The sequence below is a fragment of the Jaculus jaculus genome, chromosome 14 (assembly GCF_020740685.1).
Source record: "Jaculus jaculus isolate mJacJac1 chromosome 14, mJacJac1.mat.Y.cur, whole genome shotgun sequence".
Taxonomy (NCBI): domain Eukaryota; kingdom Metazoa; phylum Chordata; class Mammalia; order Rodentia; family Dipodidae; genus Jaculus; species Jaculus jaculus.
In genome coordinates this window covers 49269353-49295173 of record NC_059115.1, presented here as the reverse complement: position 1 = coordinate 49295173, position 25821 = coordinate 49269353, and positions in this window count along the sequence as shown.

Here is a 25821-nt window from a genome sequence, read left to right as displayed (position 1 = left end):
CTGATTTAAAGTTGAAACTATTCGTTTTAAAAAAGTATTTATTGGGGCTGGAGAGATGGCTTAGCGGTTAAGCGCTTGCCTGTGAAGCCTAAGGACCCTGGTTTGAGGCTTGGTTCCCCAGGTCCCACGTTAGTCAGATGCACAAGGGGGCGCACGCGTCTGGAGTTCGTTTGCAGAGGCTGGAAGCCCCGGCGCGCCCATTCTCTCTCTCTCCCTCTATCTGTCTTTCTCTCTGTGTCTGTTGCTCTCAAATAAATAAATAATTTTTTTAAAAAAGTATTTATTTATTTATTTGTAAGCAGAGAGAGACAAAGAGAGTGAGAGACAGACAGAGAGAATGGGAGAAACAGTGCCTCCAGCTGCTGCAACTGAACTCTCCAGATACCACTTTGTGAGACCCTACCTCAGAAAACCAAAAATAAAAAATTAAATAAAAAAAATGTAGGGTCTCTCTCTGAGCACTAATTTCACCAGTTCAGCTAGATTAGCGAGCCTGTAACCCAAGGGATCCCCGCCACCCCCGCCCCCAAGCACTGGGGGGATTACAACCACAACACCCAGCACTTTTCTAGGTCCAGAGGTCGAACCTCATATCCTCACGATGGCACGGCAAGCCCGTTATCCAGAGTCACGTCCCCAGCCCTCATTGCTCATGCTCCCCATGTTCTCTGGGTCATAGTTTCTCCGATGCTACCTTCCAAGGCAGGTTCAGAGTAAGCATCTTTATCCTTTTTGTTTTGACACCTAGGAGGGGAGATGGTTCCCAAACCAAAGCCAATGCTCTTGTACCACTGGTGTGTTTCCCCGATGTCTCCATTTCTCAGGGTGTTTCACACATCAGTCTTGGGGCCACCTGAGCAATGCAAAGCTCAGCACAGGGCTCAGAAGATCTGCAGGCTCGAGCGACCACCCACAAATCTAATGCATTCGTCCCAAGTCAAGGTTAAAGGTAGTTTGCCTCCCCTAGAGATAGTGGGCTGTGCTTAGGCATAGTTTGGATTAAAACAAGTAGGTCCACTGACATCCAGTGGGCAGAGACCATGGCTTTTCAATAACCAACAGTGCACAGGGCAGCCTTGCCACAAAGAAGGGAATAGCCACAGGTGTCAGCAATGCTACAGATGGAAAACCCCGCTCTAGAAAACAATTATATTTTTTCCATGATTTGTACATGGAATAGAGCTATAAGCATTTTACTGATTGCTTTTGTCATCACTGTGACCCAATATCTGACCAAAGGAGATAGGATATCTGTGGCTCACAGTTCAAGCAGTTAGTCTATCCTGGTGGGGAAAGGATGGCTGGGAGCTTGGTTTCAGGCAGCAGAAGTGTGTGGCAGGTATTTACGTGAGCTTAATAATGAATCACCAGAGAGCTTGACGGGAAGAGGGTGGGGTTATAACCTTGAAAGCCTGCCACCTCCTAGTACACACACACACACACACACACACTCCACCACTTCCTTCCATGTGCTCCTACCTCCTGAAGGTTCCATAACCTCCAAAAACAGCACCATCAACTCACCAACTAGGGACCAAGTGTTCGAACACATGAGCCTATGGATATGTGGCAGTCAGGTTCGCATTGCTGGTAGAAATCACCCATTCAAGAGAGCTTGTGGGAAAAAAAAAAAAAGGTTTATTTTGGCTTATAGGCTCGAGAGGAGAAGCTCCATGATGGCAGGACAATAATCGCCCCCTGGCTAATATCAGGTAGACAATAGCAACAAGAGAGCATGCCAAACACTGGCATGAGGACACTGGATATAACACCCATAAGCCCGCCCCCAACAATACACCACCTCCAGGAGGCTTTAATTCTCAAATTTCCATCATCTGGGAACCTTTCATTCAGAACAACTAAGTTTATGGGGGGCACCTGAATCAGACCACACCACAGGGTAACATGCCACATTCAAACCATAACAAAGATTTTAAAACCTATTTGTGACAATTGCTCAGATATTTATATTACTCAATTCCATATCTGGTTGTATGAAGCACTTACAGTGTGTCAGTTACTCTTATCAGAAGGTGGGCGCAAAGTGTTCCCTTAGCAATAGCCCATGGCAAGGGAATAAACAAAAGTCAATAAGCAAGTTAGGAAAAAAAAATGGCAGGTAAGGTAGCAGAAACAGTGCTCAAGACGCTGCCTCAGACTGTGAGAGAGGTTGGGAGGGGAAATCATATTTATATTTATGTTAATAATTAATTAATGCTTAATAATTAAGATTTTATGTTAATATAGTGAAGGAAGGGCCAACATAAGAAGTGGAGTCCAGAGGTTGAGTAACCATTCTGGAGAAAGTGCACTCCTGGAAGTGAAGATAGCAATGGCAAAGGCCTGAGATAGAAGCAGCAAGAAAAATCAAGTATTATGAGCTAGCAGGAGCTTAATGCCAGAAGGTAGGGAAACATGTCAATAAACTTTCTTGAGACAGTAAATAGACCTTTGCAGGGACTTTGGTCCCAGGTGATGGAGATTACCATGGATCCCTTTTAGAATAAGGAAATATTTATACATATATTCATGTGAATATTTTTTTTTTATTTGAACCTCAAAGTTGCCCCCAAATGAAAGGGAGACTTAACCACCACAATCCTAATGCTTGCACAGAACAGAAGTCTGAGTCCAGTTGGGAGACCTTCCCTGGTTCCTCTCAAAGGACATCTTGAATCCATATGAAAGTGCAGCTTGTTGGGGCCTTTCTAAACCTTGGGATGGTTCCAGGTCCTGCATGGGGCTTTTGAGCTAGCATGACAGCTTTGGCTTCCCATGATTCTGAGAGGAATATCATAAAGCAACATAGCAGCAAGTTAAGTTAAGGACAACCGTTGTACCCCTAGAAACCGCCCAGGCATTGACTCCTGTGTCCTTTGTCGCTAAGAAACAGGGATGAGGGAGCTCCCTGGAGGGCTGAGAGGCTCCCCTCTTCCTCTGCTTGTGGTTCAGAAGTTACTCGCTCTCTAGCCAGAAGTTCTGCGAGGACTGTTACAGGCCTCCATGCAACCCGTTCCAGTTAAACAATGCAATCTCGTGGCTAGCTTAAAGTGCAGTACCTAACTGCAAAGGGAATAAATTAAATTAAAGAGAATAAATACCAGTAGCCCAGAGCCTGGGGAGCTGAAGGCATTGCAGAGAAAGCCTGGGGAGGAGAGTGGCCAGAGGAGAAGGGAAGGGACAATGCAGAAGGGAATGACAATATCCAGGGAACAGAGCCAGGTTAGTTATGGCAGCTAAGTAATTTCAAACTACAAAAGGAATTTTAGGCTTCAAAACTCCAGCTCCCAAATAGTGTTATAATTAGTATTATTTTCAGATTAAAGAAAACACCACTTTTGTGTAACAAATTACCTCCATTTTAAAAGCAAAAATAATATATTTCACTTCATAAAAAAATGCCCAAACGGAAGCATTCTTACATTAATTATTTCACTCTATTCAAAAAGCATATCCCTGCTTGCTTTTTATTATGCCTTCCAGCTTCTACTTTGAAAAACATGTTAAGAAGCTAGAAGGTATTTTTTAAAAATGAAAGGAAAAGAGAAAAATAAATAATCTTTGAGGCAATTAGAGCCAAAATACAGAATGCATAAATATACATGTACATATTTCTTTATTTGCCCCCTAGATTTAACTCCCCATTTTCTTCCACCTCCCTTTTTGGCACCAGTATATGCAGCATCTTTCTTCCCTTGAGATTCAACAGCAGGCAAGTATTTGCCCCAGAATTGAATCTGATTCTGCTTCATGGATTGATTGGCAAGAGTTTCCATAAAGGGGTGGGGTCCCCAGAGGGCAAATACACAATTTTCATAATGCATTTCTCTACCCCACCACCCCACCCTAGGAACCTAAGTCTATTTCTGAACCATTTTGTCTGAGAGTAATAATTAGCAGTGCATTGCAAAAGACAAAACACCCTCATCCCTGCTTTGTGGGGTCTGCAGTTGCTCTTGTAAAATTACCAAGAATATAATTTTACTGTGGGAACAAAGAACATATGTAAAGTAAATATTGTTACAGATTTTGCAGTTTGGGGAAGAAAAATTTTAATTTGAATATTATATAAAACCACAGGAAATAGAGTTTAAAATGGATTCTCTCTGCTTCTCTCTTCACACCACTCCTTGTGGCTGAGGTAAATGTCACTTTGTGTGAGGAAGTTTGAGCACAGAGTTTCCCAAGCACGGGCTATCGAAGCCCTCGATGCAAAGCATTTTAAGCAGTTAAAGTGTCCTCTTCAAATGAGCCTCAGTATCTAAAAATCTGTCTCCAACTGAAAAACAAATATGCTGCCATCATATTTCAATCCTGGCAGATTTTAAGTTATAGTGATATTAGGAACGATTTTAAAAGTATATCCTAAATTAGAATGAAGAGATAACAAGGTGAAAATCTGTTGGAGATGATGCTGTGCTAGTATATTTGCTGTATCTCAAACGCTGACCAGCTCCTGCATGCCTAGCTGAGGCCTGGATGGTGTACACCACGTCTGGGAGAGTGTGTTCAGATGATGGGAAGGTGTTGCTCAGTTCTGGGCGAGGCCTTAAGTAGTTAAAGCCCTAAGGTTCCTGGAGGTGGAGTTTTTATTGTTTCCTGCCCAATAGTTCAGCTATGGAATAAGACAACCCAAGTGAGCCCTAGGCTTTTGTGAATGGGTTCCAGAGCACCTTGGGCACTGAGCAAAGCTTGGTGACTCAATATCACCCCACACCCCAACAATGCCAGCCACCTGATTAGTCACACCCAGCACACTGATCAGTACACACTAGAAGTGGAGAATGAGGGGCTGCAGGGATAAGGACAAGGCTGCCAGTGTGGGAGATAGCAGCAAAACAAAGCAAGCGAATCACTGTCCAGTAATCAAAGGTCATGGAGATGAGCCCCAGTCATGAAGGTAAAACTCCAGGATGCTCTTCTGCTCACTTGAAAAAGAGAGCATAGTGGGGTCCCCAACCAAAGCCACAAAGAAGGATGGCCTAAAATATTCTGATGCATTATGTCTCAGGTGAGTTATCAGTGAATTCATATTGAGCTCATTTATGAATTTGAATAATACCAGGAATGTGCATTAGTGCATTATTCTCGTTTTACTTATGAGGAAACGGTGGTGTATACATAGCTTAGATAACTTGGCCAAGATCATGTAATCAGTATAGAGTGAATGAGCATCCTGTATTGAAATGCTTAGAATCAAAAATGTTTGGGTTTGAGTTTTTGTACTTTGGGCTATTTGCGCGCGCACACACACACACACACACACACGCACACACGCACACACACACACATTCCTCAATAGAAAAGCAGGTGGCTTCCTATCTTTGAGATCTAAACCTGCTCTAGCATAAATTGAACTCCTAAATCAGTATTCTGTCATAGAAAACCCACATCTTCATCACAATTGTTGACTTTCCTTAATTTTAGTCTTCCATATCCTAATAATTTGATCACACACACACACCCATCTGTATTTATTAACAAATGTTTCTTGAGAAGGTATTTGGAACCAGAAATGACATCAAGAACTAAGAATAATATCTTGCCTTCAAAACTCTTCCCGCCCACGGTAAATGTTCTTCATCTGGATTCTTTAAGTCCACTTCAGGAGGTCTTAAACTAAGCTCCTGAAATTATTTATAAATTGTTTCTAATTTCATATTTTTTGTTATCAAAATATATTGGGAATGGGAGGAGTAGGTTAAGATCCTCCACTTTTCCATTATTTGATAATAGTTCTGTTTTTCTTTTCCCTGTCCCCTCTATGGCCTAGCTTCTTCTCTTTGTACTCATGAACACGGCAGGCAGGAACTGAGGAAACCCCCCCCCCCCACCCCCGCCCAGCCTCCCTGCACTAGTCACCAAGAGGATGGAGTTAGAAAAGTCTACCCACCTCTGGTCCTGGAGTTTGGCAACTCCAAAGCCACCATTGTCCTGGAGGACTTTAGAAGGAATTGTCTACAGCTCCTTGGACTAGCAGCTGTTGGTGGCATTTCCTTTGCTCTCTGACTTCATGGCTTCTCTTCTTACCCCACCCCATCCATGTTTCCTGGGACCAGCTCCCAGGATCTGTTTCTGATGAATCCAAACTAGGCCAAAACTCATGAGTCAATGAGATTAAAGATTAACAGTCTAGGGCTGGATAAATGGCTTAGTGGTTAAAGTGCTTGCCTGTGAAGCCTAAGAACCCAGTTCCAAGTCCCCAGTTCTCACATAAACCTGATGCACAAGATTACACATACATCTGGAGATCATTTACAGTGAGTGGCTAGAGGCACTGGTATGCCCATTCTCTTTCTCTCTGTCTCTCTCTTCCTCCCTCCCTCCCTCTCTCTCGTTCTCTCTCTCCCTCGGAATTCCTCTCTCTCTTTTAAATAAATAATAAAAGGGCTAGAGAGCTGGCTTAATGGTTAAGGTGCTTGCGTGCAAAGCCTAAGGAACCGTGTTTGACTCTCTGGATCCCACAGAAGCGAGATGTAAACGTGAGGCAAGCGCAAGGTCCCACCTGCACACTAGGTGGCGCAAACTTGTGGAGTTTTATTTCAATGGCTGATCCCCTGGTGCAGCAAGTCTCTCTCTCTCTTCCTCTTTCTCTCTCTCAAAAAACAAAAATAAATAAATAACTAAACAGTCTAGTAGCAGCAGTCAAACACACCAGAAACTAATACTTTCATAAAATGGTAAGTATTCTTAAAGGGATGGCCATGATAGTAACAATGAAGGGAAAGGGCTTAAGGAAAAAAGTGGAGATAGCAACAGCCCAGGACATAACATACTAAAGGATTCACCAAGGGAAAAGGAGAATGGAAGTGCTCAGTCAAATATTTTTTAACCTTTTAAATCCCATTTGTCTAGTGCCATTTCCTAAAACCAAGCTCTGATCGTAGAAGACAGAGAGACTTGCAACTGTTCTGTGTGTTTGGTGAGGGAGCTCTCTATGCCCATTTTCTGAGGCAAAGCTGCTCTTGGTGCATGGTTGGGGACCTATCCCTACTGTGCAGATGACACCAATGCCAGCGAAACAGAGATCTGAGCAGGGCATTTTTGCTTGCCTGTCTGATCAGTGTTGAGTGGGGACTAACATGAGATGAGCTGCTTGTTATATTATTTACTATGTGTCTCTAATCTAACCTTTTTATGTGTATGGGCTCCTACAGACTGAAAAGACAGAATCTACTCCCAGAAGAGACATTACAAGAATGTTAGCTAAAATGTTGAATAACGATACTTTCCTTTGAGTTCCTTGCCACATTCTAATCCACCGTGATGAAACTTTAGTGTTTTGTCAGTATTGTAATTTTGCTTTCACAAACGCGATACAAATTCTTCTCATATAAGTGACTTTCACGTTTAGCGGTAACTTTCAGAAAAATTCTACTATTGTGATTTTAGATGGCATGTGTTTTAGAAACTCTATAAAACACACACCTAAAAGGTTTATATTTGAATTCCTTTCATTTTAGTCAGCTGTAGACAAGTTTTAGTCTACATTTTTAAATAATTGACTCCATTATATTTGATAAAATATAGGTTAGTTCTGAAGGCAATAGTTAGCATTTACTTAAAGAGCCTTTAAAAAAATCTTCAGAAAGCTTGTAAACTTAAAATAATTTCCATGTCCCTGTGAGGCAAGAGGCTCTAGAATTTCCAGTTTAAAAACAGAAACTGAGGCAGAGAGCTGGGATTGAACTGAATATATTGAGCACAAAGGTTTTAAGGGGCAAATGTTCTTCATTGAGCTGAGTACATTGCTTCTTATACACTTCCCATCAGCCTCTGTTGACATGAGGAGAAACATCCAGAACTCTAATTGCAGACTGTAGATACTGTAATTAAAACTACATAATATTCATTGATGGACTTAGAAAGATTAATGCACCTTGAAATAAAAGTCCTTTCAAGCAGTTTAGAGTCATATCAGTGATTGCCAGTTTGGGGTCTGGGTGTGTCATTTTTAAAATGAGATACGTATGTAATTATTCAAGTGTGCAAATGTTCCAGGTTTCTCTGAACTCCTGTCTTTCACAACCACAGGATAAAATGGGTCATTAAGACCACTGTATTGCAGGTCTCGGCCATGAGCCATAATCAGTGTATGAACCTTTAATCCCAGTACTCAGGAGGCTGAGGTAAGAAGATCACAGGGAGTTCAAGACCAGCCTGAGACTACATAGCAAAGTCCAGGTCAACCTGGGCTATAGCGAGACCATACCTTAAAAAACCAAAATAAATAAATAAATTTTCAATATAAAAATGAGTGTGGGTTAGGTATGACCAACCTTTTCTCTTGAACCATGGATTTTTACATATTGCCCTGCCATTTCCCGATACAAGAAAATATCTGCCAGAATTTTTTATACTAGTTTCTCCTGGGTTTTAGGAAGTTGCCCAGCAAAAAAATAAAAATAAAAACAAAATAATTTACATTAAGAAGGGGACATGTGAGAATGGAGATATTGCTCAAGTGGGTAAAGTGCTTGCTGCCCAAGCTCAGTGAGGACCTGAGTTCAGATCCCCATCACCCATGTAAAAACCTGACCCGGTGTCACATGTCCATGACACGGCACTGGGGAGACGACAGGGACAGGGAATCCCTGGGGTTTGCTGGTTCTTCGATGAGCGGAATCAGTGAGCTCTGGATTCAGGGAGAAACCCTGCCTCGGTAAAATGGGATGGAAAGTAACTTCAGGAATACCTTCACTGTTGACCACTGGCCTTCAGTCAGATACACACACTTGCCCATAGACCTTTCCACAATGTGCCCACACACATGCTGTTCTGTGCACACACGTGCACGTACACCACACAGACCAGGGCACAGAGCCAAAAAGAAGAGAAGGTACGAATAACAAGACTGACAAGGTGGATCTCATATAGCTGAAAAGCATCAGACATAGTAGAGGAGAATTATTTGTACATTAACCATGTTAATTATTGCCCAATACTTGTGTAAGCAGGTATCATTTCTTTCGTAATTCTCTAGCTTTGATCTCATTATCACTGACTGAACACGCTCACTCACTTCTCTAGCCCATGGAAATTAGGGTTTAGAATTCTAAACATCTTCTATATCGTGTTTTTTTTTTTTCTTCAAAGAACTCTTGAAACTATTTTCTTAAAGGATGAACTTATTATGTTATCTTAGCTTTCAGATCTCTAAAATGTTAAACTTTAAAAAAAGGAAAATAAACACTCATTTTCCGTCATACTTTTTATTATGGAGTCAGACACATATATGTAAATGGTTCTCCTTAAATCATCTTGAGGTAACCGTTTTCTCATGTTAAATATATATGAATAGTAATGATGTGGAGGTTTTTTTTAAGTTCTTTTCCCTCCCCCCATTAAGCAAACACATGCTGCAGATGGAACCAGGTGGATCCCCATGTGACTGGTATTTCCAGGGAGGCTGCATTGGAATTGCACAGGAGCAATCACGCCTTGCTAAAAGAGTGAGCTATCTTCACATCTCCATCTGCATAATTGATCCAGTATGAAGCAAGCCCCGGAGCCGACGAGCACTCTGGGGATCCCTTGTTTGTCTCAGCATGTTCAATGTCTGGGAGGCATTACCCATCCAGTCGTGTTCATTCCTCATCCTTCTTCGTGGCTTTTCTGGGAGCTCCGGGAACCTTCTTACACTAATGACAAAATAATCAGAAGCATAAAAATGTTTCTTTTGGACAAATTTGACACGTTATAATGGTGGAGTGTTTATGACTCAGAGTCACCCCCCTCTGCTGCCACTGTTTTATTTAGAGACAGCGGGCAGTGCAGGGAAGCAGGCAGCTGCAAAAGTTTCCTACCAAGATGAAAGTCGTGAAATCCTTACTAAACGCGGCTTGTCTATCCGTGATGAAACAGGCCTGGATTCTTGGGGCCGTGGCTCACTGAAACACCATTGTCCCACTCTCTCCCCTGAAGGTTTTAAGGTCACAATGCAATTCAGAGACAAGCAGGTGGAAATCTCAAAAACAAGATGTGGTTTGATTTAACCTATGTTGTTGAGAAAACTCCACAGTGGTGGTTAGTTTTCATTTTCTATTTAGCTCCTTGTGGTAAATGTATAGAAACCAGAATATTTTCTGGCAGTAGGACCCATCAGGCATACACATGTGGCAAAAAACATTCTTTAGAAGCTTCTCGAAAATGAGTGGTGGTTGCCACACAGTTTGAAAAAGTTCTGTTAGGGATGCAAATGTGGGAATGCCTACCTGTAAACAAAGCAATTATTTAGAGTGTAATTGTGACACAGCCATATACTAGGAGGAAAATGACTTTGATGTATTCAGAATTAAGGGGCTCCTCTGAAGCCTGAGAAAATTACCTTCAAAGTATGAAGAAGGTTGAGCCAAGCATGGAATGGAAGTGCCCAAGGGGCATTGCTCTGTCCCCAGATGCCCACTTCTGAAAACAGTAGATGTTTATTGAAGAGTGAGGATGCCAAGGGCTAAATGGTGGGTACAAAAGCCAGATAACGAAGGACATTATTTGCAAATTAGAAGGCTTAAAATGTATACCATTTATTTCAGAGGTTGTGGAAACTTCCAGCAGAAGTAAAACAAACAGACAAAAGGTAGGTCCATATTTGCCACTTAGAAATTCTTCATATGCATGACAGCTTTCTCAGGGGCACACAAGTTAAGGAGCTGTTTCTAACTCAGTCATTAAATGAACAACAATGTCTTCTGATGACAGGTAGGGAAAGAGCAGGGTTCAGACAGGAGTTTACTATGTATGTGATAACTTTACCATATTCTTGGGATATTCACATAGAGGTATAAATGACTGCTAAGGAAAACATTCAAAGAAAAGTGTTATTCTATTGACTGAGGGCTTGTCAGTACCAGAGACCTAAATGATTCATGAACGGAAATACTAAAAGCTACAGGAGATGTTGGACACAGAAAATCCCAGTTAGAGTTGTACAATAGGGCAGCAGAGTTAATAAAACATACTGTCTACTTGAAAATGCCTAAGGCTTGAGCATCGTCACCACACACGAGCCAATGCAAACTAGGTGACATGATGGATGTAGTAATCAGGTTGATGATGGTAAGCATTTTACAACATGAACATGTATCAAAACCTTATACACCATAGATACACACAACTGTATTCATCAGTTATGCTTCAATTGAAATACTTCCCCACTGCTGGCACATAGTATGTCCTGAATAAATGTCTGTTCTTAGTGATTACTGTGATTAAATTCTTTCACAGAGGTACCTTCCTTCCAAGCCCTCATCTTCATATGTAAATGCAGATTCATTTGCATGGTAATGTGATTGAACCCTCCACGAGGGTAAACACTATATATTTGTTCTACTTGTTTTCATTTATTTGTTAATCATTTTTATATCATATATTTTATGTCACGTATTTATAAAAATAGTACAGATAATTGCACACTCTTCCTCTCATTCCTCTTACTTTTGGCATTTTATAGAAACAATGCGATTTCAAGGCTAAGAAATGACCACTGGTAATGCAGGTTTATTGCTGTTGCTATTCAGGGCTTTTATTTTGGTTTGACTTTTACTGTTTTGTTTTATTAATAAATGACCTTTCTGTATAGCCTGGGCTTACATAACCCAAGCTGGCTTCAATCTCATGTGCTTCTTACCTTAACCTCCTCAGTGTTGGGATGAAAGAGATCTATGCCATCACGCCTGATGTATGATACTGTTAACTGAACTATAAACTTTACTTGAATACCCAGTTTTCCTTCAACATAGAAGTCCAAGGTTTTACTTTCTGGGATACCAGTTACCTAAGGTCACAGTCCACAATGATTAGCTGTAGGAGTCTAAACTATACAACGAATGGGATTTACACTGTATGCCATGTTGAGTTGTGTAATAACATTTGCATTATCCTGCTCCAGCCTGCCTAAGACTTGAATCATCCCTTCATGACCCGTAGCTACGTGTGCTACTCACCTGTTAGTCACTTCATTACTCTTCTAACTATCAGATCTACAGTCATGGTATCTCAATGCTTGTAAGTAATCCTAATTTCTTCTAATGATGGCCCCAGAGCACAGGGGTAATGGTGCTGGCAAGTCAGAAATTCCAAAGAGCAGCCAAAAAACGAAACAAAACAAAAAAATCTTCCTTTAAGTGGAAAGGTAAAAATCCACCTAGATATTTGCAAAGAGAAATTATATCTGCATAAGATTAATTATAGTACATTATCATTCTGTTCCAAGCTATTTAATCCTTTACAGTGTCTGGTTTACAAACAAAGCATCGCTCATATGAACTTATGTATCCCTGTACATATGGAACATGGTATATGCATAGGTTTTATCCTGTCCACTGTTTAAGACATCACTTGCATTAAGAGGAGGACATTGTGTGTCCTTTATCTGGCCAATGGACTGATCCAGGCCTCACCTTGCATTTTATTTACTTGTGTCCTCTGTCGTCTTCAATTTGTGTTGGTTCTGTAGTTTTCCTATAACTTTCCTATGTCTGACATTTCCAAAAAGAACTAATTTCCAATACGACTTATGTTTGCATTGAGCTGGCTGTCTCTCATGAGTAAGTTGTAGCTACACTTCAGATAAGAATAATGCAGAGATGGGCTGGAGAGATGGCTTAGCGGTTAAGCACTTGCCTGTGAAGCCTGAGGACCCTGGTTCAAGGCTGTATTCCCCAGGACCCATGTTAGCCAGATGCACAAGGGGGCGCACGCATCTGAAGTTTGTTTGCAGTGGCTGGAGGCCTTGGTGAGCCCATTGTCTCTCTCCCTCTCTCTCTCTCCCTCTGCCACCTTCTCTCTGTCTGTTGCTCTCAAATAAATAAAAAATAAACAAACAAAAATATTAAAAAAGAATAATGCAGGGGCTGGAGAGATGGCTTAGCGGTTAAGCGCTTGCCTGTGAAGCCTAAGGACCCCGGTTCGAGGCTCGGTTCCCCAGGTCCCACATTAGCCAGATGCACAAGGGGGCACACGCGTCTGGAGTTCGTTTGCAGAGGCTGGAAGCCCTGGCGCTCCCATTCTCTCTCTCTCCCTCTATCTGTCTTTCTCTCTGTATCTGTCACTCTCAAATAAATAAATAAAAATTTAAAAAAAAAAAAGAGAATAATGCAGAGATGATTTTATACCTCATCAGTGCATCATCCTGTCCTGCCTGATGTCTGTTTGTACTATTGCTGGTCATATTCACATCAGCCGCATGGTCGGAGTGGGTTTTAAGGTTTCTCCATAGCACAGTAAATCTTCTACTTTAGACCACAGTTGGGTCTGTAATCCTTAGTATGATCCTGGAACATAACAAGTAAATGAATGAAAGCTGACTGACTAAAGTTCTGTCCCCAAAGGGGGCCAGTAGAGCAACGTGCCACCTGTGCACTTGCCCAAGCTGGAAGCAGCCTCTCCCGAGAGCAGAGCCCTATGAATTCCTAGAGTTTCCCTGGACTGTAAGTAGGCTTTTTATCTCCTTGGATGATATCAAGGCTACTCACAAAATGAATAGGTCTATCATGATGCTTTCATGAACATGAGGCTTCAGTCCTTTAATTGGGGTGAGAAAGGGTGGCTGGATTAGTTCACATGGTTCTGGAAGCCAGGATCTGACGCTGAAGACCAATTTTTAATTTCTTTCCTTTGAAACAATTTTCTTTCCACTACAGTAAAGGCTGAATCCACATTTCAGGAATTCTTCAAGGATAAAAAAAAAAATAAAGTTACAGGCAGGAGCCTCCCATAAGCTTAGTCAGGTTTTTGTTTAAATGCTTTGGTCCTTAGAAGTGTTTATGATAAATAACATACATTTCCCCATTTCCATAGTTGAAGGGGAAAATTGCTAAAATGTTCTTGCCCCCAATTCTAATTTACTCAGTAATTAATCTGAAATGAAAGCCAATTTATTTGCTTACTTTGACAAATATTTTAGAACAAAGGGGTTACTTTAATTTTTTAACTGACTCACTAATCTATTTTTGATGACACTAATCTTTTTTGGCTGGAGGCAGTGGCTGAGTGGCCTCCACATCACCGTTGTTCAACCTAGACTCCCTGGAGCCAGAAGTTCAAGTCCCAGCCGGGTCACCCAGAGGAAGGCTGATAAATTGAGTGCCTTGTGAAGCAGTCCTGACAGCAAAGCAATCTTTCAACAAACCCTTGAAAGCTTAAGTTTTCTCTAGACATTAATGATCCCCAAATAAAATAGACCACAGTGTCCAAAGTGTATTTCTCATTAGCCCTCCAGGCTCTAGTACATGAGAAAGTGTTTATGATAAAGAGGGTGAGGTTAAACATGTAGAAAAAGGCAGAATCTGTCAAATGCTAGAAGATCCCAAACAGGTGTAATGGGAGTGAAATCTGCTGGAAACCACAACAGAATAGTCAGTTCCAACCTTCCCACCACAACAGTGGAATCCCAAGCCTGTAGACATTAAATATACCTTCAAAGGCAGATAGCAGTATATATTTCGAAAGCATCAAGAAAGAAATGTTTTGTGAAAACTTAGCCCTCAAGGAACTGGTGAAAGTAGAAACTGATCCAGCTTCCTATGTACTTTATCTCTCTCTCTCTTTCTCTCTCCCATTCTCTCTCTCTCTCTCTCTCTCTCTCTCTCTCTCTCTCTCTCTCTCTCTCTCTCTCTCTGTGTGTGTGTGTGTGTGTATGAATGTGGTGTTTGCATGCATGCCTGCAGATGTGTGTGCTCTGTGTGCATGTATGCAGAGACCAGAGGAGGACATCAGGTAATCAGGTAGCATTCTTTCTTACTCTTCTGCCCTATTTCCTTGAGGCAGAATCTCTCATGGAACCTAGAACTTGCTGGGGGTGGGGGAGTGTTAGTTTGTTTTATTTGGTATTATTGGATGAGCAGTGAGCCCTAGGTAGTCCCAGTGATCCTTCTGCCTCTTTCCCCTTAGCATTGGGGTTTCAGGCTTTTAACTGTGTGCTAGAGACTGAACTCAGGTACTCATGCTTACCCAGCAAGTGGCTGAGCCATCTCTCCAGTCCCAACCCAGCATGTTCTCTTGATTCTGCTTCTCAGTAATATCCACCTACCCTACCACACACAGATCTGCTTAGGCAAGCACAGGGAACTGACACAAGAACATCACACATTAAAATGGTATGGGACACATAGTATCCTAATACATTCCACAGTAGGCATGGAATTATATTAAGGTAAAAAACAAATCAGATAGCTTCACAGATTCTTCCAGTGAGAGCCATGTGGTTTGTGTTGGTCTTTCTTTAATTATGTTGCATACTCAAGCCACACACATACACATGTATGTGCTCCTAAGTGTTAAGAATGGTGTATATCATGACAACATACTAAATGTGCACTTGTATGTAATTCTTTCTGTGATATTCCTTATGAGTTTATTTTCTCACCTGAAGTTATCACAGGGAAAATTGTTCATAATCAGAAGTCTAATCCAGTTATGCTGTTTATGGGATATGAGCAGAGTGCTTAAATTATTAATTGAATTTATTCTCCCTGGGCTCAACTTATTCATTTATTTTTCATTCAACAAATGCTAATCAATACATTTTGTGAGCAACACAGCATCCTATACACTTTGCTTATGCCTGAGTTGTATCATTTCAGTGGAAGATTGGCCTTAAGCATGACAGTTCACCTAGATATGAACTTTCAAAGGAGAAATACTGAAGAAGAAAAGCAAAAGTTATTGCCAAATTAAAAGCCTCAGCTATAAGAGAAATGATAAAGTATTCCAATGATGACCAAACAGAAACATTGCTTATAAAACTCTGAAAAAAATTACAACATGTGAACTCTCTTAACTGTACTTGTTCTAGAGTCAGCCCAAAATGGAGTAAATTGTATTTGTGATAGAAATGTATTTATTGAAGGCATTAGGAGGAATTTCCTGGCTGTAAGTCTTGTGAAAGAATAAAACACTGTGTTCTCTTCTCAAAGGAGAGATTCTTACAATTTAAGAGCTGAGAACTATAAAGATTATCTAATTCATTGCCTCTTAATCTTTTAAGGGGTCACGTACCCCTTTTAGAATCCAATTAAAACTATAGACTTTCCTCCTCAGAAAAAAAAACTCACATGCAAAACGTAGTATAATATTTCACAGGGTTTAGAGATGCCCTCTTTAGCCCCAGCTAAAACTCAAAGTCATGAGCTCTCATCTCATTCAATATTGCCATTGTATAGATGAATAAACTCCAGCTCAGGAATTTAGGTAAGGATATCACTGCAGTTGCCTTGATGTTGCTGGAATAAGACACCTGACCCAAAGCAGCTGGTGGCAGGAAAATGTTTATCTGGCTTTCAGGTGTGAGGTGAAGCATCATGAGGGGAAAGAATGGTATGAGCAGAGACTGGACATCATCTCTTTCACAGCAGGTGGAACATAGCAGCAAGAAGGTGAGGGGAGTAGGTGATAATCCTACTAAGCACCCCAACACACATCTCCTCCAGAAGCCTCCACATTGCCCCAAATTACCACCAGCTAGATACCAAGCATTCAAAACGAATGAATTTATGGAGGCTATCTGGTTTAAACCACTACAGCTATTCACCCAATTCTGTCTTCCCAAAAGTTATATCTGAAGTTGTAACTCTCAACATTTCAAAATAATTGAAGATTATATGACTTAAAGTAATACTTTGGCTACAACAATGTAGTCAGAGTGGAATTTCATCCAGGATAGAGAATGTCCCTGTAAGAAGATGACACTTGGACAAAAAATGCACATGGCAGGAAGACCATGTAAAGACAGCCCCTGCTACCTGAAGACAACCATGACCTCAGACTTCCAACCTCCAGAACAAAAATACTTAATTTTTTTTACTTAAGCCATCCAGTCTATGGTGTGTTGTTTTGGCCCAAAACAAGAAATAAGTACAATTTATATCAGTACCTAATGATAGAGTTAAATATTCAAATCCAGAATCTAATTCACTTTCAAATATTATTTGCCCTTAAATAGAAAGAAGTTTTATAATCATCCAAGAATATTTCTCTTCCCCAACAAGTGGTGTTCAATCATGGAATAAAGATCCTTTCCCTTCCACAAACAATGAGGTTGTTCGGTCATGGAATCCTAAGTTTAATGCAACTCTTGCTAAATCCTCTGACTGTTTGGAAAGATTGCACCTTGCTTCTGGTTTATTAGAATAACCTAACCATGGTTATTTTCTATATTATAAATCCTCAATAGTCTTTTATCTGATGAGTCTCCTCCTGGCCAAATCCAAAATGTAATGTTCCAAATGAGCCTATAGCTCAGAACAAGCCATTGTCATTGGTAAGTCATCTTAAGTCTAGGAACACATGTGGAACCCAGGGCCCCATCACACACATGAGGGCACCTATGGCTTAGGTGGGTCAAAGCCAGACTCCACAGTAATAGCAAGTTTTCGAACCCTTTTTCTCTGCTACTTGCCACCCTGGTGAAGTTACTGGGTTTCTCTAACATGCAGCAATCACCAGTGTTCTGAGATCATGGTAGTGTCTGTCATGTGCCATTACCGTGAGTGTGAAATACAACAATATGTATTATATGCTTAGCCATGTGTGCCCAAAGTAAACTTCTAATGCTCGGATATATAAGATCTAAGAAAGAAATTAATCAAAACCCTGTGATTTAGAGTTACATCAAGATGCTTTAGATCATCCACAGAAACCTCAAGCCACAAAGAATAAAACTTTCTTGAAACTAAATCTTTAGCTTCTTAGGGAAGGGTGACTCACACCTATGTTCACAATGCTTGGGAAGCTGAAGTAGGTGGATGACTATAGGCTCCTTTATCTTAGAAAGGAGGAAGGGAGAGAGAGAAGAAAAGAGAAAAGGAGAGGAGAGCAGAGGAGGAGATAAGAGACAGAGAAACAAAGGCAAAAAGAAAGAAGAGGAATATAAGAAAAGTAAAAAGAAAGCCTTATCCTGGAAGAGTGTATTGTCTCTAAGCCACCATTCTTACATGAAGCCACACCACACTTAGTATTAACTTATTAATGGCATGTAAGACAGAATTTGAAGGTAGAACTTCTCGCTTTAGCAAGACAAATGCATGATCGTAGATAATTTATTTACCTCTTTGTATGGGCTTTCCCTGTCTGTGAGATGAGAAAATTAAAATATTACTATATGGGCATGCTTTGAAAAGTGCCTGACACTTAGGTCTGTGTTATATAAGCATTTGTTATCATGGAGAGAGAGTTACTGTAGTGATATTGTGGGGAACACATGTCAAGTTTCACACTCTGATTCTTCCCCACTGGATGTAGGCACAACACGTTTCTACAGTAAGAAAACAGGCACTGAAAACTCGGAGTCCAAGACTGTGAGGAGTAAATTTCTGTTGTACCAGCAAATTACTGTGCGGGTGCTGTAAGATACGCCCTTTGTCCACTGTTGGAATATGCAAATTCAGGGACTGGTTAGGGGCTTATGGGTGGGATGTCAGCAGCATTGGCTAGTCTGTCCACAGCAGACCCGATTTTAGAGTTCTTCTTCTCCATTGATGGTATCGCCACTCACTAAGATGTGCAGGCAAAAAGTAATTTCATTTGATCCCTCTCTTCACAAAACATATTCAGGTCCTTCCATCCCGAACCTGATAACTTCTACCCACCTCACAGGTACCACCTGAGTTTAAACCACATTACCTATCTCTTGGCTTACTGCTACGTAGCCATTTCCAAATGATATCTCTCTCTCTCTCTCTCTCTTTGATTTTATGCCACAGGGGAGGTTTTTCTTAAATATAAGCCATGCATAGATTTTCCTTCCTCAGTAGATTCTGTGTCCCCACTGTGGCATAGCAGGTCTTACAGGACCCAGCCTGTCTAGAAGATTTCACAGCTCACATCTCACGCCCATATTCAACACACTCCAGCCCTGTGGGCCACCTGGCTACTCTTCAAACATACAGAGCCCCTCCTTGGCTCAAGGACGTTCATGTGTTGTTTTCTGCTCCCCAGACTTCAGCCTGGGTGCCTCCATCCCATCAGTTCTGTCAGTTTCAGTACCATAACTTCAGAGAGACCACAGCTAGAGACTCCTTCCAAAAGAACTCTGATCATCAGAGAGATACTCCAGTCTGCTACCAGGGCTTAGTTTCTTCAGAGCACTTTGTAGAAGAAATTGTGACATTTATTTGTATTTTCGTATTCATTTTGTTTTGTTGCCTATGTCCAAATGTAAGCTTCCTGAGGGCAGGACATTGATGTATCCTGTCTGCTGAAGTAAGAGTACCCAAGCCAGGCATAGTGGTGCACACCTTTAATCCCAGCACTGGGGAAACAGAGGTAGGAGGATTGCCATCAGTTTGAGGCTACCCTGAGATTACAGAGTGAATTCCAGGTCAGCCTGTGCTAGAGTGAGACCCTACCTTGAAAAAAACAAACAAACAAACAAACAACAACAACAATAAAAAGAGCAGCCAAGATTAGATAAGGAAGGCACTGGGTCAAGATTTACTATTGGTCACTGAATGAACAATGTAAAGAATCAAGCCAGGGCTTGGGGATATGCTCCTCCGGCGAAGCGCTTTTCCTGGCAAGTCTGAGGAGCTGAGGTTGATCCTCAGTAGCCACCTAAAATGCTAACCATGGTGGAGGAGGCAGAGATAGGTGGATCCCTGCGGATCCTAACAACTGATCTATCCTACTAGGTGAGTTTCGCAGCCAGTGAGAGATCCTGTCAAAAAAAAAAAAAAAAAAAAGGAATTCTCAGTTGGTACCTGAGAAAAATGAAACCTGAGATTGTCCTCTAGTCTCCTCATGTGCGCTTGCTTATGCACACACAGAGACACATATGAATATGCACACACACACACACACACACACACACACACACACAAACTCAGATGAGGAATGCTCCTTACCACTCCAGGCGTCAGGTAAGCTGCTTTTTCTGACGACCATTCTGGTCAGCATTCCACTCTTATCTCCCCGTTGCTTCTACTTTTTATTCAGATAATAGCTCAAACTTCCTTCCAGAGCTCTTGACACCTGCTGCTGAAGATTTGTTCAACCTCTCTCTCTCTCTCTCTCTCTCTCTCTCTCTCTCTCTCTCTCTCTCTCTCTCATTCACTTATATCTTCTCTTGGAGTTGTGTGGATCTTTTCTTCATTCTAGCATTACTATTGAGTAGCATGCAAGTTATTCAGGTGAGGACCTAAGGAAAATTTGCCTCTTCTTTGAAATAAATTCCATGAGCATAAGCAGAATGTGTTTGTCATTACGCCCTCAGTGCTGAGAACAGTCCGCAGTCTATACTGTGTGATACTGTTTTTAAAGAATAAAATGAAGGGCTAGAGAGATGGCTTAGTGGTTTTGGTACTTGCCTGCAAAGCCTAATAATCTGGGTTTCATTCCCCAATACCCACATAAAAAGCCAGATGCACAAAGTAGCACATGAGTCAGCCCATATTCTCTCTCTCTTTCTCTCTCTGTCTCTCTTCTCTGTTTCCCTCTGTGCAAATAAATAGGATATTTTTTAAAAAGAATAAAATGACAAAAAGATATAAAGAAAGGTTGAGGGCTGGAGAGATGGCTTAGCGGTTAAGCGCTTGCCTGTGAAGTCTAAGGACCCCAGTTCGAGGCTCGGTTCCCCAGGTCCCACGTTAGCCAGATGCACAAGGGGGCGCACGCGTCTGGAGTTCGTTTGCAGAGGCTAGAAGCCCTGGTGCGCCCATTCTCTCTCTCCGTCTATCTGTCTTTCTCTCTGTGTCTGTCACTCTCAAATAAATAAATAAATAAAAATTATTAAAAAAAAAAGAAAAGAAAGGTTGATCTTGATTCAGAGATATCTATTAAAAAATACAGGTTTTGATAAAAAGTTTCAAAGGAGAGGTACTTAGACCACATAATATATTTAAAAGACAAATTCATATAAACACAAAGTAACTAGCATATGGCTAATATATAGACATATCTCATCAACCTCCCTTTCTCAGGTTGTTCCTTGCTGGTTTTTTGTTTGTTTGTTTGTTTTTATGTTTTTTTTTGTTTTTGGTCTTTTGAGGTAGGGTTTCACTCTAGCTCAGACTGATCTGGATTTTACTATGTAATCTCAGGGAAGCCTCGAAGTCACAGAGATCCTTCTACCTTTGCCTCCTGAGTGCTGGGATTAAAGACGTGTGCCACTACACCCAGCCCCCTTGCTAAAATTTTGAATGTACTAAAACTTCTTTTCTTAAGTACCTCAAGCAAACATTTGTGTCATATTGAGTTTTCTTTATGAAATTGTTCTGACGGGTTCTTTATGCAAAACAACACGGAAATCTCTGATGCAACAGCCTTGCACTTAAGAGTGTAGGCTCCACTGGGGTTGGGGCCAATTCAGTGGGACACAATGCTCACAAGATCAGTTTTCTCTTATACCTCTTATTCACCAACTTCATCACACCCCAAATGAATGAAGCAGAGGCAGAACAGTACCTATTCAGAAGACCAGAACAAGGGAGAAAGAAATATGAAAGTGAGACAGCAAATCATTGACTTGTGTGAGGAATTAAAAGAAAAGTTGAGTTATGCTTTCCAAGAGCAAAGTACTTGTAGATACCTACTACATACACAGGCATCATCTAGAATCATAAAGCACATAAAGTTTTTAACAGCCCTTTCTTAATTAATACCCAACCCTAGAATTCGTAAAGAGTTCTTTCAGTGATCATATATAATCATGGAACAGTATGGCAACTGCTTATATATTCTCATGAGAATTGGCAGACTTCCTAATGCTATTTGGCAATATTTATCATGAAACTTAAAAATATTCCTGTTTTATAACACAATCACTTTTTGAAAGTGTTTTAAGGAAAAGAAAAAAAATTCAGATATGTAAAGATTTTACTAAAAAAATATTCTTTTCAAAAGCTTGTAATTGTTAAAGATTGGAACCTATCTAAATAGCTACAGCATAACTCGTGCCATATCAAATAGTGATTGCTATGGCAGCTCCTATAAATTATAACTTCAAAAAAAGTTTACCAAGGACAGAGGAGATGACGCAGTAGATAAGAGCGATTACTGTGAAAGCATGAGCGTACAAGAATGCGTGATCTACCATGAGGTCATTTTCCAAGCACCTACACATATAGCTGGCTCTGGCCACACATGCCTGTAACCCCCGTCCTGTACAGAGCAGAGAACACTGAATTTGGCAAGGCAGCTAGTCTGGCTGAAAACAGCAGCTTCGGCCTCATTGTGAGACTCTGTCTCAAGGAAAGACACCTATGAGTAATAGAGGAGGACACCTGATGCTCTCCTCTGGCTTCTGCATGGGTGCCCTGGGCAGGTATATCTGCATATGTGTACACCAAACCACACATGCTGCATGCACACAGATACATGCATGCATAAACGTTTATCAGCTTAGGAAATTGTTCTAGGTATAGTATTAAGGCTAGAGCAAAATATATTTTTTTAAACTTCTTATATGATACCAATTTTGAAAAAATGTTATGAATTTTATTTCTTATTTAATTTAATTCATTTATTTGAGGAGGGAGAAAGAAGATGGGTTTGTCATGGTCTTAGCCACTGTAAACAAACTACAGATGAATGTGTCACCTTGTACATCTGGCTTATGTGGGTACTGGGGTATCAAACCTGGGTCCTTAGGCTTCACAGGCAAACACCTTAACTGCTAAGCCATCTCTCTAGCCCTGATTTTATTTCTTTATTTTTCAGACCTGGGTATCAAACCTAGACCTGCTTGCTATATAAGTATTCTACAACTGACCAATACCCTCATCCCTGACATATATTCTAAAGTCCCCAAGTGCTAATTCTTAACATCAAAACAAATGTTGGCTTTAAGCAGTTAGTGTGTTTTCATCAATCTGCCATAGATAAGACTATAAATAAAAGAAAGCACTCAAACTTCATATTCTCATTTGCTTGCAGAAAGGGAGATCATACAGAACCCTGAAAGGGATTATAGTGAGCTTTGACTGCAGGAGGTATGGAACCTGGGATGAAGAGGTCCCTGCTCTTTACTTGGCTTTTCTCTGTTGCTTTGCTGAGCACATAGTTCTCATCCTTCTCTATGCTTTTGATTATGCACTCACCCTCTATCTGCATGACCAACATTAGGCATACAGACAACTCCCAATTTACCTACTAGTATTTCAGGAATTAAAAATCACATTACAGGGCTGGAGAGGTGACTCAGAGGTTAAGGCACTTACCTGCAAAGGCTAATGACCCAGATTCAATTCCCCAGTACCCATGGAAAGCCAGATGCACAAAGTGGCACATGTATCTGGAGTTTGATTGCAGTGAGTGGCTGGAGGCCCTGACATGCCCATTCTCTCGCACCTTCTTTCTCTTTCTCTCTCTCTCCCTCTCTACTCTTTCTCACCTCTCAAATAAATGAACCAGTATTTTTTTTAAATCATATTACATCTTCTCTCTCTGTCATAATTCGAACTTCTTCTATTTTAAGTAACTTATACAAACGCCACACAAACACAACCCCAGACTTATGCTGTGCAGGTGCGGAGGGACACTGACCAGAAACACAGAAGTGCCTTTCAGTTGAGGAAACAGTTCAATATGTGTCTCTGATGTAAATATCTTAAGACCTTAGAGCTGCGTTATCAGATAGGATGTGTCAATGATCCGTGTCAATGTCATTACACAATAGCCTTCTACCATAGTGTCTTCACACTGCAGAGCATCTAAAAGTAGATTTCTCTCAGATGGGGTTTCACAGCCTGCCCAAGTGTAGAGATTGTGAGCATTTCAATCCAGTGTTTTCCTTTCTTCTTCGGATCTTTTTTGTTAAATTGCTGCCTGCCTCAGCATCTTTTTGGAATAGCAAGGTGGTGGTCTATGGGTTCCCACAGTAGCATCCTGTAAATAGACTCAAACTAAAGGCTAGATCTCTTATTTATTTATTTATTTATTTATTTATTGGTTTTTCGAGGTAGGGTCTCACTCTAGCCCAGGCTGACCTGGAATTCACTATGTAATCTCTGGGTGGCCTTGAATACATAACGATCCTCCTACCTCTGCCTCCCGAGTGCTGGGATTAAAGGTGTGTGCCACCATGCCCGGCTTTAAAGTCTAGATCTCTTGCTATAAGACTTAGAGCCAGGAGAGACCTCAACTTTCCCTGTAATACGTGGTCCACACAGATAAGGGAAATTCCTTTGCAAGGTATAGCAAAGGATTTTTAGATAGTTCAACATATGTTTCTGTAGTATTTATAGGTATCAGAGTAATTGCAACTTTTATAGACTTTTAACTTCTGGATTTTTCTAACAGGAATATTTATTTCTTTGGTCACATATTCCTTCAAATCAATAATACATTAGTGATGATTAAAAATGCTTCTCTATAGTTCACATAGGACAAACTCTGAGTTACACAACTAGCCCATATCCTCCCTCACTGTGCTGCAGTCTGGAGAACAGCACCCCCTGACCCCCAGTGTCCTCTTGTCTTACACCTCATGGCTTTGGCCTTCCTGGCCTCCTTTTGTGTCCTGCTTCAACCCCTCACTTCTTCCTTTTAAGATATGGCTTTAATAAGACTTTTTGAAAAAATTACTCACTTATTTTATTTGACAGAGACAGAGAGAGAGAGAGATAGGGAGAGAGAATAGGCACACCAGGGCCTTTAGATGCTGCAAACGTACTCCAGAAGCATGTACCACCTCATGCATCTGCCTTATATGGGTCTTGAGGAATCGAACCTGTGTTCTTTGGTTTTGTGGGTAAGTGCCTTAACCACTAAGCCATCTCTCCAGCCTAGTAACAATTTTTTTTGTTGTTGTCTTCCCTATATCCTCTTTCATAAGCAGAATTGCTACTTAACCTAGTGGAAAAATACATCTCTCATTTTGTTGCTAGTTGCATATATCCTAATTTCATTTTGTAGTATGAAACTCCTTTTATGCAAATCTTGGCATGTCACACATGTAGTATAATAAAAAATCTGTGCAACTTTCCAAAACCCATACTTACTAACCTCTGACAAAATTAACTAAAAAGATTTTGTCTGTTAATATAGCCCCAGAAATGATTCCTTCATCATTAGTGAGGTATGCAAGTCATCAACACATAGTAGAGCCAATTTAAAATGCATAAAATCAAAGAGCTACTGTCATCTGTGAATGGTGTTTTGTTTTGCATTTGTACTTGCATTATTGGTTTTACCAAAATGTACTCTGTGAACCAAAACCTTAATGTTTCACTCTCAAGTAATTTAATGTAAGTAGCATAGACTATAGGCTGTTCTGATCAATGGTGGTAGTTTAAATATCTCCATTTGCCTCTGCTATTTGGGCCACTTCATGATCATGGAATCCCCAGTGATGACACTTGGGAATTTTCTGGAACCTCCTGGATTATTTATCTCCTGTCCTCAAGGTTAATTCACATAGAACAATTTCTCTTGTTAAATGCCAATTTTGCCCTAAGGTATGAATGTTTAATCCTCATGAAGGTAGAGGGAGTTACATGTGTGCAGTGGTTACAGTCCCTTATCTAATTAGTGGTGTGAGGATGTTAATAAGAGAGTGATTTATGTAATACTGAGGCACTGCCAAATACAGTCAAATCTAATTTGAACCAACTGCTAAAAAGTCAGACTTCAGTGGCTAAAAGAAAAAGTAAGAATTGTGAAATATTTTTAAAAGAGGATGTATAATAACTTTCCAATGTATTTGGTAATTCAAAGGACTTCTTGAGCTTTCACGGAGTAGAGAGTAAAAAAAAGGGTGGTGGGTAGAAGCTTTAGGGAACTCCTATAAATGAACAGATAAGAGTGATTGTAATTATTTTTTTATTATGTAACATTTTCCAACATAACTTACATTTGGAAAGGTGAGACTTTTATCTATCTTTTATAGTC